Genomic DNA, 17,904 nt, shown 5'->3' with positions numbered 1-17,904 from the left:
GAATATGCTTTGAAATGTGTTTTGTGTTCTAACTGGCTAACAGGGTTATGTAGAAGACAATACAGAAGCAAAGATGATGAAGAGAAGAGGCTGTATTCTCAAAATTGTGAACTAAGAAGAAAAATCCCTAGATCCTGTAAGTGGGGACAGCGTGAAGTTAAAAATGATATAATGCTGGTGGGGCGGGGGGACATTTTGTTTATGAGTACCAGGGCAACTTCATCAAAAAATAAATAAATTCAGGATACATATATGCTAATTTTAAAACATTAATAAGATAGGCATATTGAAACAAAATAGGAAGGAAGGAATTTAATCTTGCATAATTAAAAAGAGAAAAGGTGCCAGTCTGAGAGTAAGATAAACTGGACATTAGCCCCAATTCCCCATTAACTGAGGAACCTCTGATATAACCTTTGACATTTTAAAATCTATCAAAGCCCTATAGGCTCAGTACTGTGTGATCTTATTGACTTTGCTATTTAATTTAATAGTAGGGAACTATTTATTTAGTTCCCTAAGTAAAAGCATTACTTAGAATGAAAACACAACAGTCCGACAGGAATCCTACGGCTTACTTGGGAGCTTTATATTCACATAGAGCAGGGACTGTCAAACTGTGACCCAGGGGCCAAGTCTGACCAGCCACCTGTTTATGTATGACCTGAAAGGTAAGAATGTAGTTTTTACATTTTTAAATAGCAGGAAAAAAAGATCAAAAGAAGAAAACTATTTTGGGGCATAAAAATTATATGAAATTCAAATTTCATTTTCTATAGATAAAGTTTTATCAGAATACAGCTAGCACATTTAAAAATGTATCATCTAAGGCTGCTTTTGTACTACAAAGGATTAGCTGAGTGGGTGCAACAAGGACTGTATGGCCCACAAAGTCTAAAATATACACTATCTGGCCCTTTCCGGATAACATTTGCCGGTTCCTGATATAAAGTACATATACTCACATGGTTATGCTCTAAAATGATAGGACTTATATTTTAACACTAGATCAAGTGGTTCATTTTAGTCCTTATCTCCAAGTATTTTATTCCAAGTCTTTCATGTTTCTAATGAAATATTAAATAATAATTTTATATTTAAAATGACTATTCCATAATACTGAGAGAATTTTTGTATACTCGAAAATCCATTTTCCTGATTTGTGAGATTTCTTAGGTATGATAAATCATTTTCTTTGGGTCAGCTTCTGATTTAAAGTTTGTAATGGGCTCCCTGAATTGAAAAATAAATAATAGTTCCTACAGTCGATACAAGATCATTTATAACAATACTGAGGAAAAAGTGAATAAATGGTTAAAAGTTATGTAAAAAATAATAACTGCTTGAGAGCTTCACAATTTTGTAAAGGTGTTAGCATTAAAACTCATTCTAGAATGATTCAACTTCTGCTTCTGAGGGCATGAGGGGGTAAAAAGTCCAGAATAATCCTCTCACTGCGAACAACTAGAACACCGTATAAAATACAGGAGAGGACTATTTTCAGACACTGGCAGTACAGGACTGTGATCCCTGAGAAAAGGGAAACAAATAAGGCGAGCCCTACCATCACCCAAGGCTCTCAGACAGGAAGCAATTTACTACTCCAGTACAGGAGGAAGAACCCAAATAGAGTCTGGCAATCTTGTTGACGTGAGGAGATGGAGAAAAAAGTACAAGGAGGCCAAGGTAGCTAGAATTTATGGGGTAGTGTTCCAGAGAGCAGTGAAAGTGTTCCAGTAATTTAAATGAGGGCTCCCTTGAGTATTTAGCTAAATAAAAACCTGTACATGAGAAGGGTAAATTTCTTGAGACCAGCCAAGAAGAACTTCTAAGGAAAAAAATTACCAGGGAGTTCTAAGACAAAGGATTCACAGAGCTGACATGGGGCCAATATTTCAACAAGTTCCCTCCAGCAAGAGGGGAAAAACCTCACTGAATATACAAGGCTATCAGTAATGACCCCAGAAGGGCCACGTGCAGAAGCAGGGGAAAAGTAGCCCTAAAATAAAAGTTCCTCTAGACCCTCCTGAAAGGTGCTTGGGAGCCTAGAAAGCCTAGAAAGGATCAAACTAATATGCAATTTAAAATGCCTATTAGGAAAAAGTCCAATACACTTTAAAGAAATACCACAAAATCAAGAACTCAACACGTAAAATTCACAAATACCTGACATTTAATTAAAAATTACTGGACATACAAAGAAGTAGGAAAATGTGGCCCATAACCAGAAAAATATCTGTCAACACAGAGAGACCCAGAAATGACAGACATGGTGGAATTAAGAGGCAAAGACATTGAAAGGGTGTTATAAATATGCTCCATATAAATGAAAACAGGAACACAGGGAAGAGAGAAATGGAGAATTTTCAAAAAGAACCAAATAGAACTTCTAGAGATAAAATATATATATAATATCTGAAATGAAAATTTCACTGGATGAGATGAGCACTGCAGAAAAAAAGAAACCAGTGAACTTGAAGACACAGCAATATAATCTAGTCAAAATGAAGTTCAGAGAGAAAAAGATGACTGTGAGACAAAGGAAGAATACTGTTATAAATATATTACATTATATGAGATGGTATAAAATTACTTGATAGTAGAATGCAATAATAGGCATATTATAAATCCTAGAGCAACCACTAAAATAAGTAAATAAAAAGGTAGAAAAAAGAATAAGCCAATAAAGGAAAAAACCAATAGAGAAGATTAAATGGAATCCCAAAGTAAAATTAATTCAAAGGAATGGTTAATAGAAAATGAACAGCAAAGATGGTAGATTTAAACCTAACCACATTAATATATACATTAAATGTAAATTATCTAAACACTCCAATTAAAAGACAGATTAAAAAAGCAAGACCAAATATATGCTATGAGAATCTCACACTAAAATAAGGAAATAGTTAAAAAATAAAAATAAAAAAATAAAAAATAAATAAAAGGATAGACGATATACCATGCAAACCAAAATCTTAAGAAATAGCCACATTTATATCAGAGAAGATAGAAGACAAGAGAAAAATCATATCAGAGATGATGAGGGATATTTCATAATGATCAAGGGATCACTTCATTTGGAAGATGGAATAATTCTAAATGTATATGTACATAATACCAGAACTACAAAATACATTAAACAAAAACTGACAGAACTGAGGGGAGAAACAAACAAGCACCCAAAACAGTTGGAGACATCAACACTCCTCCCTCAGTACCTGAAAAGAACAGGTACACTGAAAGTCCACCAAAGATAAAGAAGGCTCGAACAGCACTATCAACTGAATTGATGTTTATAGAATATTTCAACCAACAACAGCAAAATACAAACTTTTATACTGCCCATGAAACACTTACCAAGATAGCCCATTTGCTGAACCAGGAATAAGTCTTAACAAATTTAAAAAATTTGAAACTACACATAGTATATTCCCTTAGCACAGTGGGATTAAATTAGAAATCAAAACCAAAACGATATGTGGAAAATTCCCAAACATTTAGAAATTTAACAACATCTTCTAAAATAACCTAAGTGCCAGAAATCACAAGGGAAATTAGAAAATACTTTGAAATGAATGAAAACGAAACCTAACCAATCAAAATTTTTGATGCAGCTAACAAGGAAATGCAGCTTTGAGGAAATTTACAGTCTTCTATGCATATATTAGACAGAAAAGACCTAAAATCAATTATCTAAGCTACCATCATAAGAGGCTAGAAATTAAACCAAATAAGTAGATAGTTACAAAGTAACAAAGAATAGAAACCAATGAAATAGATAAGTGAAAAATAGAGAAACATCAATGAAAACAAAAACAGGTTCTTTGAAAAAGAAATTGACAGACGTCTAACTAGACTGAATGAGAAAAGACAGAAATCAGCAATATTAGGAATGAAAGGGGAAACGTTACTAAAGATTCTACAAATATTAAAAGAACAAGAGACCATTTATGAATGATTTGTTTTAAATTAAGTTATTTATTTATTTATTTTTGTCTATGTTGGGTCTTCGTTGCTGTGCACGGGCTTTCTCTAGTTGCAGAGAGTGGGGGCTACTCTTCGTTGCAGCGCACGGGCTTCTCATTGCAGTGGCTTCTCTTGTTGTGGAGCACGGGCTCTAGGCATGCGGGCTTCAGTAGTTGTGGCTCGCGAGCTCTAGAGCTCAGGCTCAGTAGTTGTGGTGCACAGGCTTAGCTGCTCTGTGGCATGTGGGATCTTCCTGGACCAGGGCTCGAACCCGTGTCCCCTGCATTGGCCAGGTGGATTCTTAACCACTGCGCCACCAGGGAAGTCCCTATGAATGCTTTTAGGTCAATAAATTTGACAACTATGATGAAATGAACAAATTCCTTAAAAGACACAGGTTACCAATACTGACTCAGGAAATAACACATAACCCAAATAACACTATATCTATTAAAGAAATTGAATTTGTAATTTAAAATATTCCCACAAAGTAAACTCCAGTTCCCAATGCTTCATTGTAAATCCTATCTAACATACAAAGACAGAAGTAATACAAATCCTACATAAATTCTCCCAGAAAGTAGAGGAGGACACATTTCTCAACTGATTTTATAGGGTCAGCATTAGATTGATTCCAAAACCAGAAAAAGACATTATGAGAAAACTACACACCAATATCTCTCATAAACATACTTGCAAAAATCTTTAACAAAATAGCAAAATCAAATTCAGCAATATATAAGAAGAAATACAAGGTTGATTTTACATTAAAAAAAATCAATGTTATTAACTATATTAACAGAATAACGGAGAAAAACAATATAATCCTCTCAACAGAGAAAAAATACTAAATAAATTTCAACACACATTCATAATAGAAACTTCAGAAAACTCAGAATGGAAAAGAACTACCATTTGATAAAGGGCATCTGTAAAATACTGACATAATAATAAATAATAAATGTTCTGTTCAACATTATACTGGAGATCATAGCTATATGGAGGCACAAAAAAGAAATGAAAAGCATAAAGATGGGAAAGGAAGAAGTTAAAATGTCTTTATTTACAGGAGACAAAATTATTTACATAGAAAATCCTAAGGCATCTACAAACTATATAGTGATTTCAGCAAGACTGTAGAGGGCTTCCCTGGTGGCGCAGTGGTTGAGAATCTGCCTGCTAATGCAGGGGACACGGGTTCGCGCCCCGGTCTGGGAAGATCCCACATGCCGCGGAGCAACTGGGCCCGTGAGCCACAACTACTGAGCCTGCACGTCTGGAGCCTGTGCTCCGCAACAAGAGAGGCCGCGCTAGTGAGAGGCCCGCGCACCGCGATGAAGAGTGGCCCCCGCTTGCCGCAACTGGAGAAAGCCCTCGCACAGAAACGAAGACCCAACACAGCCAAAAAATAAATAAATAAATACATAAAAAAAAAAAACAAAAAGACTGTAGAACTTGTGTTCATTATACATATATCTATTGTATTTCTATATCAACAAACAACTAGAAATTTTAAAACTTTTAAATGCCATTATAATAGCATTAAACAAAATTAAATACCTGAGTTTATCCCTAACAAAAAATGTGTAAGACCTATAAAATGAAAGCTACAAAACAAAGCTAAGACAAATTACAGAAAACTGAAATAAATAAAAATATATAACATAGTCATGAATTGGAAGATTCAAAGTTGTTAATATGGCAATTCTTCACAAATTCATCTACACGTTCAATTCAATCTAAATCAAAATCCCAGGGTTTTTTTTTTTTTTGTAGAAATGTACAAGCTGATTCTAAAATGTATATGAATATCCAAATGAACAGAATAATTAAAATAATTTTGAAAATGAAGAACAAAGTAGGAATACTTACAATACCTGATTTCTAGAGTTAACATTAACTTACAGCAATCCATATAGTTTGGTAATAGCCTAATGATAACGTATAGAAAACTGGAACTGAACAGAGAATCCAAAAATAGACTATAAAATACTTGGTCAATTAATTTTTAAAAGTGCCATGGTAACTCAATGCAGAAAGAAAATATTTTCAACAAATGTTGCTGAAACAACTGGATATTCATATGGAATAAAAATGAATTTTGCTTTTATATGACACGATTTTATATATGTAAAAAATACTAAATGAAAATACATCATAAACCTAAGAGTAGAATGTAAAACTATAAAGCTTCAAGAAGAAAACAGGGAAAAGTTTTTATGACTTTAGAATAGGCAAAGATTCAAAAGCATGAACCATAAAAAAAAAAAAGAAATACAGAAACAGTCACCTGATAAACCATACTTTATCAAAATTAAAAACTTCTGCTGTTTTAAAAACATCATTATAGGGACTTCCCTGGTGGTCTAGTGGGTAAGACTCCACGCTCCCAATGCAGGGGGCCTGGGTTCAATCCTTGGTCAGGGAACTAGATCCTGCATGCATGCCACAACTAAGAGTCCACATGCCACAACTAGGAAACCCACATGCTGCAACTAAAGATCCCGTGTGCCGCAACTAAGACCCAGCACAGCCAAAATAAATAAATAAATAATTTTTTAAAAAAGTCAACAAACAGGGACTTCCCTGGTGGCACAGTGGTTAAGAATCTGCCTGCCAGTGCAGGGGACATGGGTTTGAGCCCCTGTCTGGGAAGATCCCACATGCCACAGAGCAGCTAAGCCCATGCACCACAACTACTGAGCCTGTGCTCTAGAGCCTGCGAGCCACAACTACTGAGCCTGTGCGCCACAACTACTGAAGCCCACGCATCTAGGGCCTGTGCTCCGCAACAAGAGAAGCCACCGCAATGAGAAGCCCGCGCACCACAACGAAGAGTAGCCCCCGCTCGCTGCAACTAGAGAAAGCCTGCGCGCAGCGACGAAGACCCAACACAGCCAAAAATAAATAAATAAATAAATAAATAAATAAAGTTTAAAATTAAAAAAAAAAGTCAACAAACAAAAGTAATTGCATTTCAAAAAACAATCATTATAAAAATTAAATGGCCAATAATTACATTAAATGATTAAAACCACAAGATACCATTTCACACGCATTAAATGGCTAAATTTAGAAAGATTGACAATTCTAAATATTGATGAGGATGTACAGCTGTGGTGCCTAAATACTGATGAGGATGTAGAGCTGCACTGATTCACCTTCTAATACAGTAGCCACTAGCCACATGTAGCCATTTAAATTTAAATTGATAAACTGAATCAAATAAAAAATTCACTTCCTCAGATGTACTAGCCATATTTCAACTGCTCAAGAGCCACATGTGGCTAGTGGTTACAGTATTGGACAGTGCTGATATAGAACATTTTCATTCTTGCAGAAAGTTCTATAGGATAACATTAATTTAGAACATCTGAAATGTTCACACATTGCTGGTAGGTATGTAAAATTTTACCACCACTTTAAAAAAGTTTGACACCTTCTTTGAAAGTTGAACAAAACTTACCATATAACCCAACAATTCCACTCCTAGGTATTTACCCAGCAGGGTTGGTGTCATTAGAGTGGGGAGCTGGAACTTCCACCCCTGCCAAGAAGTACAGCAGTCTCCTCCCCAGATGTCAATGGAGGGTAAGTGGGACTCTGAACTTATACTTCTAGGTGGCAATAATGAGGCAGCACCCTTTCACCCTGGCAGGGAAGTATCAAAAGAGACCTGCTAAATTGATATAAAATATAAAGTCTCATGACATAATACCCAAAATGTTCAGGTTTTAACTGAAAACCACTTATCATACCAAAAATCAGGAAAACCTCAACATGAATGAGAAAAGACAAACAATGGATGCCAATATCAAGATGACATATTAAAGCAGCCACAATAAAATGCTTCAATGAGAATTTTTAAGTGAGACAACACACTGGAAACAAATGAAAAATAGAAAGTCTAAGAAACAGAAGGTCTCAGCAAAGAAATAGAAGATACAAAGAATAAAATTACAGAACTGAAATTATAATAACTGAAATTAAAAAGCCAATGGATGGGCTAAACAGGAGAATGGTGGGGACAGAAGAAAGAATCAGTGAACTAGAAGATAAAACAATAGAAGTTACCCAATCTAAATAACAAAAGACATAGACTGAATACAAATGGACAGAGCTTCAGGGAGCTGTGAAATTATAACAAAAGATCTAACATTCATGTCATCAGTCTTGGAAGTAGAGGAGAAAAAGGGTAGGGCTGAAAAAATATTGGAAAAAATATGGTTGAAAAAAGTTTCCCAAATTTGGCAAAAGACATAAACCTAAAGATTCAAGAAGCTGAACAAATCTCAAACAGCATAAATCCAGAGAAATCCACACCAAGACATACAATAGTCAAATTTCTGAAAACTAAAGACAATGAAAAAAATCTTAAAAGCAGCAAGAGAGAAATGATCCTTTACCTACAGGGGAAAACCAATTTGACTATCAGTGGATTTCTCATAAAAAGCTATAAAGGTCAGAAGGAAGTGGCACAATCTTTTTCAGGTGCTGAAAGAAAAAGAACTGTCAACCCAGAATTTTTCCTCCAGAAAAATATCCTTAAGGAATGAAGAGAAAATCAACATATTCTTAGATAAAGGAAAGATAAGAGAATTTATTGCTAGTAGACTTGCCCTAAAAGAATGGATAAAGAAAGTTCTCTAAATAGAAAGGGAATGAAAAAAGATGGAATCTTGGAACATCAGGAAGAAGACCAAAAAGAGTAAAAATATGGATACATACAGTAAGAGTTCTTCTCCTCTTGTCATCCAAATTATGTCTGACTGTTTAAGCAAAAATTATAATACTGTCTGATATGGTTCACAATGTATGTAAAGGAAATATTTAAAACAAGTACATATAAAATATATGTATGCATGCATATAATATACACCTATAAATAATACATCTACACATAAAAATATTAATTAAATGAGGGAGGATAAAGGAACTAAAGGAAGGTAAGGGTTCTACACTTTGCTTGAAGTAGTAAAAGGTAGCAGTGCCAGTGGTACAGGAGACTGTGATCTGTTATAAATATACAATGTAATATCTAGAGCAATGATGAAAAAGTTATACAAAGAAATACATTTTAAAACACTATAGTAAATCAACATGGAATTCTAAAAAGTATTCAAGTAACCCCCAGGAAAGCAGGAAAAGGAAAAGAGAAATGAAAAGAGGAAACAAACAGAAAACAAAAAATTAAATGGCAGACTTATTATGTCTTAACATATCAATAATTACCTTTATTAGCAACAGACCCAACCTGGAAACAACTAAAATGTCCTACAATAGGTGAATTGTTAAACAAATTGTGGTACATCTATACCATGAAACATACTAAATCAGCAATAAAAAGGAATGAACACACCACAATTTGGGTGGATCTCAAGGGCATTATGCTAAATGAAAATAGCCAATCTCAAAGTTTATATATATACTAAATGATTCCATTTTTATGACATTCTTGAAATGACAAAATTATAGAGATGGATAACAGATTAGTGGTTTCCAGGGGTGAAGGGTGGTCGAGAGGAGGGTGTGTGTGTGTGTGTGTGTGTGTGTGTGTGTGTGTGTGTGTGTGTGTGTGTGACTATAAAAGGACAGAAGGAGGGAAATCTTTCTGGTGAGACTGCAGTCTTGGTTACACGAATGTACACATGTGACAAAATGCCAAAGAACTATTATTCACTTTATATCAATATCAATTTCTTGATTTTGGTATTATTATTCTATGGTTATATAAGATGCAACTAATAGGAGAAACTGGGTGAATGGTACAGGGAACATCTCTATACGGTACTATCTTTGCAACTTCCTGCGAATCTATAATTATTTCAAAGTATGAAGTGAATTACCTTTGTGAATACTTTAGGAGCTCACTATTGGGGTCCCTATAATATGTATAAATAAAATTTTTTCCTTTTCTCTTTAAAAAAACGATCACAACAGCTTTATTCATAATAGCTAAAACCTGGAAACAACTCAAATGTTCATTAACAGGTGAATGACTAAACAAATGGTTATGTAGTTGTACATGGAATACTACTCATAAATTAAAAAAAGAATAAACCACTATACGCACAACATGGATGAATCTCAAAAATATTAAGCTGAGAGAAAGAAGCCACACACAAAAGAGTTCACAGTGAACAGTTCCATTTATACAACATTCTGGAATAGGCAAAACTAAGGTGATCGTAGTTGCTAGGGCTTAAATGTAGGTAGAGGTTTTGAACAAAAAAGGACAGTTTGAAGTTTTCTGGGGTGATGGGTCTACCTGTATCCTGTTTGTAGCAGTAGTTTACATGGATCTGTACATCTGTTAAAGCTCACAGAACTAGTAAAAAAGTAAATTTTACTGTATGTAGAAATTTAAAACAACAATAATAAAAACCATCATTTCCCATCACAGCTTTTAATCCCCATCTTCAATTATTTGATAGGTAAGAGTAGAGTTGAACCTTGAACAACGTTAGTTTGAACGGCATGGGTCCACTTACATGCAGATATTTTTTAATACTAAATTCAATACTCAATATTTTTCAGTACTACATGGTCCATGGTTGGTTGAATCCATGGATGTGGAAGAAATGGAGATACAGAGGGTTGACTATAAATGACACCTGGATCAACCCCTCTGTTATTCAAGGGTGAGCTGTATTCTACTCCTACTACTGTCACTACCTAGTTGGTGCTGAGTAAGTAATTTACCCTCTAACCCTTGGTTTCTCTTCGTAAAATGAAAGGAAATAATTAAATGATCTGTAAAGCTTATTCCTATTCTAAAACCTATTCCTATTCCGTGCTTCTGTTAAATTTGTATTATCTCAGAATTAATAAGGAACACAAAATATTTCTATGCACTCAAGCGGATTCTATAATCTTGCTTCAGACAGTGCGGGCTGGCTTTCAATATTCTCTGCTATTGGTTTTCTGTGATCTTTTTATGGACTCTTAATGTCTGACCCTAGTTACTAGCTTTGAGTAGATGACTCAGACTATATGGGCTATACAAGATTTCTATTCCCTTTATCACATCAGACCTTCTCTATATTTTGCTTTTAAAAAGTCTGTGAACCAGTATTCATGCTAGAAAAATGACACCTGCTATTTTTAATTTTATAAGACATGTGGTATTGGCATTACTGGAAAAGAGAAAGTAAGCCACTTTAAATGGTTTCACTCAATATAATAAAGTACTTTTTTTTTTAACCTGCATGGAAAATCTGCAGTTCCCCAAATCTCTTACAATCCTTCATATCTCCTGTAGAAGACCTGCAGACTAGCAACATCTCAGACTACCAAGTCTTGTATTGAAATGTTCTGTTCCTATGTAAGAAAGAGCAAAGCCAGCAAGGGAATTCATACAATTTTAATTTCAAATTCAGTGTTCATAGAAAACCCTGGTTGCAATCCCAAATGGCCTTTGGTTTAAATTTTTTTTTTTTTGGAGATGGGGTTTCATAAAAGAAATAAGACGAGAACAAATGATTATCTATTTCAACAACACTCTCAATTACATCCAACAGAATAATTTTTGAATACTTATAAAAATCATCCAATCTTCTCACTTTGAGAAGTAAGAAAAATAAAAGTGGCATGTATATATACCAACAAATATTCCATTAACTATACTTGCTTGATACTATTTTTCTCTGATAAATCCAAATAACCAGGCAACTACAGATGAACTGATAATACAAATGTAGGCCAAGTGATTCTGTTACTCTCCTTAACATCTACACTTCTTTTTTTAAAAATATGAATCAATTCATTTAATTCTTTAAAATACATACTAAGATATAAAATAAGTCCTGAGCTACATATAACTGTTAAATAGCAGTACATTTGGAAAAGGAAAACTAATCAGTATTCCCTTATAACTCCACTGTCATGTTAACCTTTAAGAAGGAAGCTGCAAATCTAAGTTTATTGCATTTCCTCAGTGTTGAGACCACACATGCAAACACACATACATATACACACACACACAAACCAACATCTCTGTATTTCCCTCACTGCCATTCTTAGATTTACTGAAGATGACATTGAAAAGGATCTGAGAGTTCCTCAAATTTCCATACATCTACTAAGAACTTATCTCATTCTTAGAAAGTACCCTGGTACAGAAACTAAACCCCATACAAAAAAGCAAATCTATTGATATATTAATACTGAATCAATCTCCTGGCAGAACATTTTATTTAGTGCTACCAAATTTGTAAACAAGACTGAAAAAAAAAATGTTTCAACAATTTCTTTATAGAAGTAGTTTTATAAAAAATTAATTAAAAGGCTTAATGTATGAACCCATGTCTTCTGAACTACTGGTGTACTGAGGGAATGTTTTAAAATGAATGAAGCACCATCCAGGAAGCCTGGCTCTTTAACCCTAAAGCCAAACAAGGGAAACTCAAAAATCACAGAAAAAAAAAAAAAAAATAGCCCAATCACTTTAAAAAATTATAAGTGCTCAGCTCAATATCATAACTTTATTATGACCACTAAATCACAGCTGGCCAATGAGAAGCTGATTGTAGTCCTTAAAACTCACTGTAGTCTGGGTAAGCAAGACAGTCATATTAAAATAGGTACAATTCAGTAAAAAACTGTTTATGTCAGGTGTTTAAAGTTTCCAGGAGACTAGCTCTTGAGTTATCTCAAAACAAAAACTAAATATCAACTACTGTGAAGTGGCCTTTTCATATTTTCCTTTAAAGAGCTTTAAAAGCAGTGGTTGAAAAAACCCTTGCACATGTTTTGAGGCCAGATTCAAAACTGAGAACTAAAGAACAGTCTATTCAAGTTTTCCTCAAATGCCATTTCCCTGAGTTCCATGGATCTGATGACGTTAGAATGGGAGCTGGCTGCGAGGCGCGGCTCTGTAGGGAAGGGCATGTGGAAGAAACGTCAGCGAACAGGGCAAAAGAATCTTTAAAATTCTCTTAAGGAAGAAAGACTTTAGGAAAAACATTTTTCTTCTCTAATTTAAGTCAAATCTTACACTGTTGCTTTCAATTTTGTTGTGTACCTATTCCATCCTTTATTGTTTTATTTGATTAGAAACATATGGAAGATCCTCCTTCCATTTATTAGTTCTATAGAATATAGTTTATAGTTTATAAAAAACTTTAATACAGAATAAAAATAGAAATTTTATTAATGACCGAATTTTCATATCCACAGAGAAAGCACCATCACATCATGTAATCTAGAAAATGACCTTCTTTTAAAGGAAGGAAAATTGGGGGTCAAGACTGTAAAAGAATAACTGCTAACATCCATATTCTAGTTTTAAGATAATTTTCTTTCCAATTAAAAAAATACATATTATTTACAGAAAGCTACCAAGGTAAAGCAATTTGTTGTTCTGCACAGCAGGATCACTGGCATGGGGACAGTTAATGTTTCCACAGCTACAGAGTGGAAATAGGAAAGAAAATTGAGTTCACATCACTAAAGGCAATGAAATAATTAAATAATTTCGTGTAAAATTTAGCTTCCCACAGGTATTTGTTCGTTGTCTTATATCCTTTTGCATTAACTGTCGTAAGTTCTCTCTCTGTAGCTCATCTACAATTTACAAGTACTTTATTACGAAGTATGGTTTCTCTATGAATTATCAATACTCTGTTGAGGATAAAGCAATTCAAACAGTACACTACTGATAAACACAAAAATACTAAAAGTCAATTATACCTACTCCTAATCCAGGAATAAATGAAAACAAATATTAAATCAACCTGTAGACCCTAGTTTTTGCCCCCTTCCTTCCCTCTTTGTTTCTGCTATTTATACTGCTGTAGTCATTACTACTTTTATACTAGGGAATGTTTCTTTTTCCTGCTTGGATTTGTTTCATAAATCACTGAATTCTCACTTTCTCCCACAATAGGACTTCATCACAAAGATGTAATTAATCCCACTAAAGCAAGGAAACATGGCAAACTTTAGGTTGACAGTCAGTCATTTAGTTTAGGCTCAGCTATGTGACCCTAGACCAATTCAATTGCTCATCTGTACAATGATGATGATGATATTTAATCCACAAGATTGTGGTGAAGCTTGTATGAGATTAATGTATGTGAAAGAGCTTTGGATGTTTAAAGTGTCATACAAATGTAAGGGTCTCAGTTTCTTCATCTATCATATAGGAGGATTCAGTCAGGTGATCTCTAAAGACTTCTCATCTCTAAAAAGTCTTTGATATTTACATATGAATCACATTAAAAAATCTACTTACTCTTGGGATAATTTCATAGTTGTAAGAGACTCAGGGAACAATTAACTCAACCTTCTCATCTCACAAAATGAGTCCAAAAGCAGGCTAAGAGACTGGCAGATCACATAAGTCAGTAGGAAAGTTGGGAGTAGGAAGGACTCAGACCTGACTCTCACCTCAACATCCTTTCTATCATGTGATGTTGTTCACTATTTTGTGAATTTAAACTCTCTCCTCACCACAGCTTAAACAATTATCTTTACAAACAGATTACAATGAAAAGCTTATTAAGAAAATGTGAATATTACTCTGGTGAAGATGACTTAACTATTAACAGTCCAGTTAAGAATGTTTACAAATGTCACTAATAGCAAAAGGAGCTTAGATCAAACTGTCCAGCTATTCAGTTGGTTTGTGTGATATTCAATTTTAAGTCAATAGGTATAATGTAAACCCTACCTAACCTTTCACAGTACAGCATTTTAATTCTGCTTTTGTTACTTACTAGCTATGTGATTTTGGGCAATTTATTTCTCTGAGCTTCAGTCTCTTCCTCTTTCTTTAAAACAGGGATAATACCAAGTATGTCACCTGGCTGTTGTGAATTAAATGATCTAGCTCATGTTAAGACACTATGACAGTGTCTGGCACATACTAAGTGCTCTACAAATATTAGCTTCCTTCTCTAATCTTCTAAACTTTAGGAGAATAGAGACTGTTTCCTCTCTTTTTACTTTATCAGAAATATTTATTAAATTAAATATATGGGGTCCTGGTCCTCACCTCAACTTCAGTTATAAGCAATTGTACAACTAAACCTAAATAAAATGAGGAGCAGTGTGACAAAATGGAAGGCAAATGGGGTTTGGAGTCAACAAATCTGAGTTTGAATCCTTGTCTGACTATCTAGTAGCTTTTTATCTTGAGCAATTTATCAGACCTCTCAAGCTTCTTATCTGAAAATGTGACTTTTATCTAGCTTTTTATGATTCTGTTGTTCATATTAACAGACATTACAAATACCTAGAAAGGGGTCTATCTTATTCATCTTTGTCTCTTCCATACTAAGGCAAAGTTCAAAATTATAAGTTCTGCTGTTGGAATAAGGCAGGAGATTGAAAAAAAAAAAAAGAGAGATTCAAGATTAGAATAAATGTGTTACATTAAGAAAAGAAAAAGTACAAACCCAGTTTAACTGGCATCAACTCTAGGCATTATGTCATTGCTTCCTTTTCTTTCCTGAGGAATGGACCTCAAATATTCTTTTCCTACAGGAAGAGCAAAGTGGGGAATGTTTATTAGTGAAGGTCATTTGACTCGCACTTTAAAACTGAGCATTTTAAAATTTACCATAACGAAGTGAGAGAGTGGCATGGACATATATATACTACCAAATGTAAAATAGATAGCTAGTGGGAAGCAGCCACATAGCACAGGGAGATCAGCTCGGTGCTTTGTGACCACATAGAGGGGTGGGATAGGGAGGGTGGGAGGGAGACGCGAGAGGGAAGAGATATGGGGATATATGTATATGTATAGCTGATTCACTTTGTTATAAAGCAGAAACTAACACACCAATGTAAAGCAATTATACTCCAATAAAGATGTTAAAAAATAAAATAAAATAAAATTTACCATAAGACAGTACTTAACCGTAAGCCAATACTCATTCTATTTAATGGACTTGTTTTTAAGAGATAAAATAACCAAGAGGTGTTTTACTTTAGAAAATACTACAGGTCTAAATAGCCAAAAAGTAACCTTACCTCAAAAATTACTTTCAATGAATAACAATACTTTGTTAAAGATGACTTAAACTACTCAGAAAAGGATTCCACAAAGCACTGTAGTTCATTACAGTATGCAAAAATACTTCTAGAGCTATACTTAATCTTTTGAGTGAAGGGTGAGTGGTGAGGTATACACAACTATGAGAATCTGATGAAAGCTATGAATTGATGCCCAGAAAAATGCACATACATGCATCAAATTTTGCATATAATTTTAGTTGAGTCATGAAACACAGACATTATCCTATAGATCTCTAAAACCTGTTAGCAGACGCTAAGCAACCTCTGTTTTTGAGTTTTTCAAAATAATGGACTTACAGGATTTTAGAACCTTAAGCAATTTAGCAGTCATCTAATGCAAACTGCTAATAGAAAAATGAAAAAATAGTCCCCCAGAAAGTTAAAAAGAATTAGGTAAAGCCTTACTGCACTCAGGAACAGAGAGGTGTCCAACTACCATGCTAATCCACATAAGACTGACAGTACAGAATTTAGTATAAATCAGTGCCTTTGGGTCAGAGTAATTATCACAACGGAACCAGAATTGACTTTCAAGTGGTCATTTGGTCTAAACACATAATAGATCATCATTGATGGTTAAGAAAATGAAATTTGGACATGTGAAAAAGTTGATCAAGTCATTTAATCTTTCTTATCCTCAGGTTCTTCAAAACAAAATGGAAATAATAAAACCTACCCTTGTAGGATTATTTTAAGGATAAAATCTGATAACATGTATGAAGTATTTAACACAGTGCCTAGGTACATAATAGGTGTTCATGAAATGGTATGAATTTTAAAATACTTCTTGTCAAGTCATGGAATTGGGTAAAATATGAAATAAAATCTCAAAGTAAATGAGATGCTTTCCAGCTAAACAAAATAACTAGCAAACATTTACTGAGTATCTATACTATATTATTCAAGATGTTATCGAGGATACAAAAAGGATAAAGTTGTCCTCCTTTCAAGGGAAACTAGGCAAAGACAGAGCTTTTTTCCTTCTCAGTTTCCTTCTTGGGTTCCTTTTTCATTTCCCCTCAGGGCTCAGCTTTTTGCCCACTTCATACTCTACCCATATTCTCTGTACTCCCACCAGGACTGAGAGGACCCTCACATGAATACCTCTAATCCTGACCTTTCACCTGAGCATCAGACTCCTATATCTTGTTGTCTTCTGTATGTTTCCATCTGAAAGTACCATAGGTAAAATACATTAAAAACTTTTCCTAACATCTATTCCTTCTTTAAATTCCCTGCTATAGTTATTAACAGCCACTTAGACACTCAAATCAAAGTCTGACGGTAATCTCACATTTCACCAATCACTTTAAATGTCTGATTCATTTCTACTCTAAACACTTTCCGTGTCTATGTCCTCAATTCATCCCTATTAATAGTATCTAAATCCAGGGCATTATCTCTCAATATGACCAAATCAGTAATCTAACTGGTCTACCCACCTCTACTCTTACCCTACTTCAAAATCATTTACCACACGCCCGCCAAAATGATCACTCTAAAATGAAATCTTGCCACACCATGAGTATGTCAAACCCTTCAATAGCTATCTATTATCCACAGAATAAAGTCCAAGTTCACCCAAAAAATAAATGCCGAAGTATGACATATAAAGTCCTCAATGACCTGGCTCATGCCTATCTCTTCAGCTTCATTTCCTATCTCCCACTTCATCACACTACAGCCATACTGAACTATTTGTCAAGCTTCATGCTGTTCTCTTTGTCGATATAAACTTACACTCCTTCCATGAATAGGAAATTCTTACTTGTTCTTCAAGATTCAGGTCCAAGATCATCTTCTCTGGGAAGGCTCCAGAGCATACTTCCCTACCCCACCAAGCTCACACATTATCACAACGAGCACTCAGGAGATATTTGTTAAACTGAACTGAAACTAAGCAAACTAACAACA

At 34.5% G+C, this 17,904-nt stretch overlaps 1 protein-coding gene across 9 annotated transcripts in view; it reads right to left on the bottom strand.

Annotated features, from left to right (window-relative positions):
• Nucleotides 1-17,904, bottom strand: part of PEAK1 (pseudopodium enriched atypical kinase 1) — a 297,677-nt gene that overhangs the window by 151,884 nt on the left and 127,889 nt on the right. For 6 of the 9 annotated variants that reach the window (XM_082386956.1, XM_082386957.1, XM_082386950.1 and 3 more), the window contains one exon: nt 15,366-15,447. The exons of the other annotated variants lie outside the window; for them this stretch is intronic. The gene's annotated coding sequence lies outside the window, so the exon portion shown is untranslated. The remainder of the gene's footprint in view (nt 1-15,365; nt 15,448-17,904) is intronic. 9 annotated transcript variants of the gene reach the window in all.

This window comes from Balaenoptera borealis, assembly GCF_965194805.1.
Source record: "Balaenoptera borealis genome assembly, chromosome: 3".
Classification (NCBI taxonomy): Eukaryota; Metazoa; Chordata; class Mammalia; order Artiodactyla; family Balaenopteridae; genus Balaenoptera; species Balaenoptera borealis.
The sequence above is the reverse complement of the archived record's forward strand: the minus strand, read 5'-3'. Positions and strand labels throughout refer to the sequence as shown.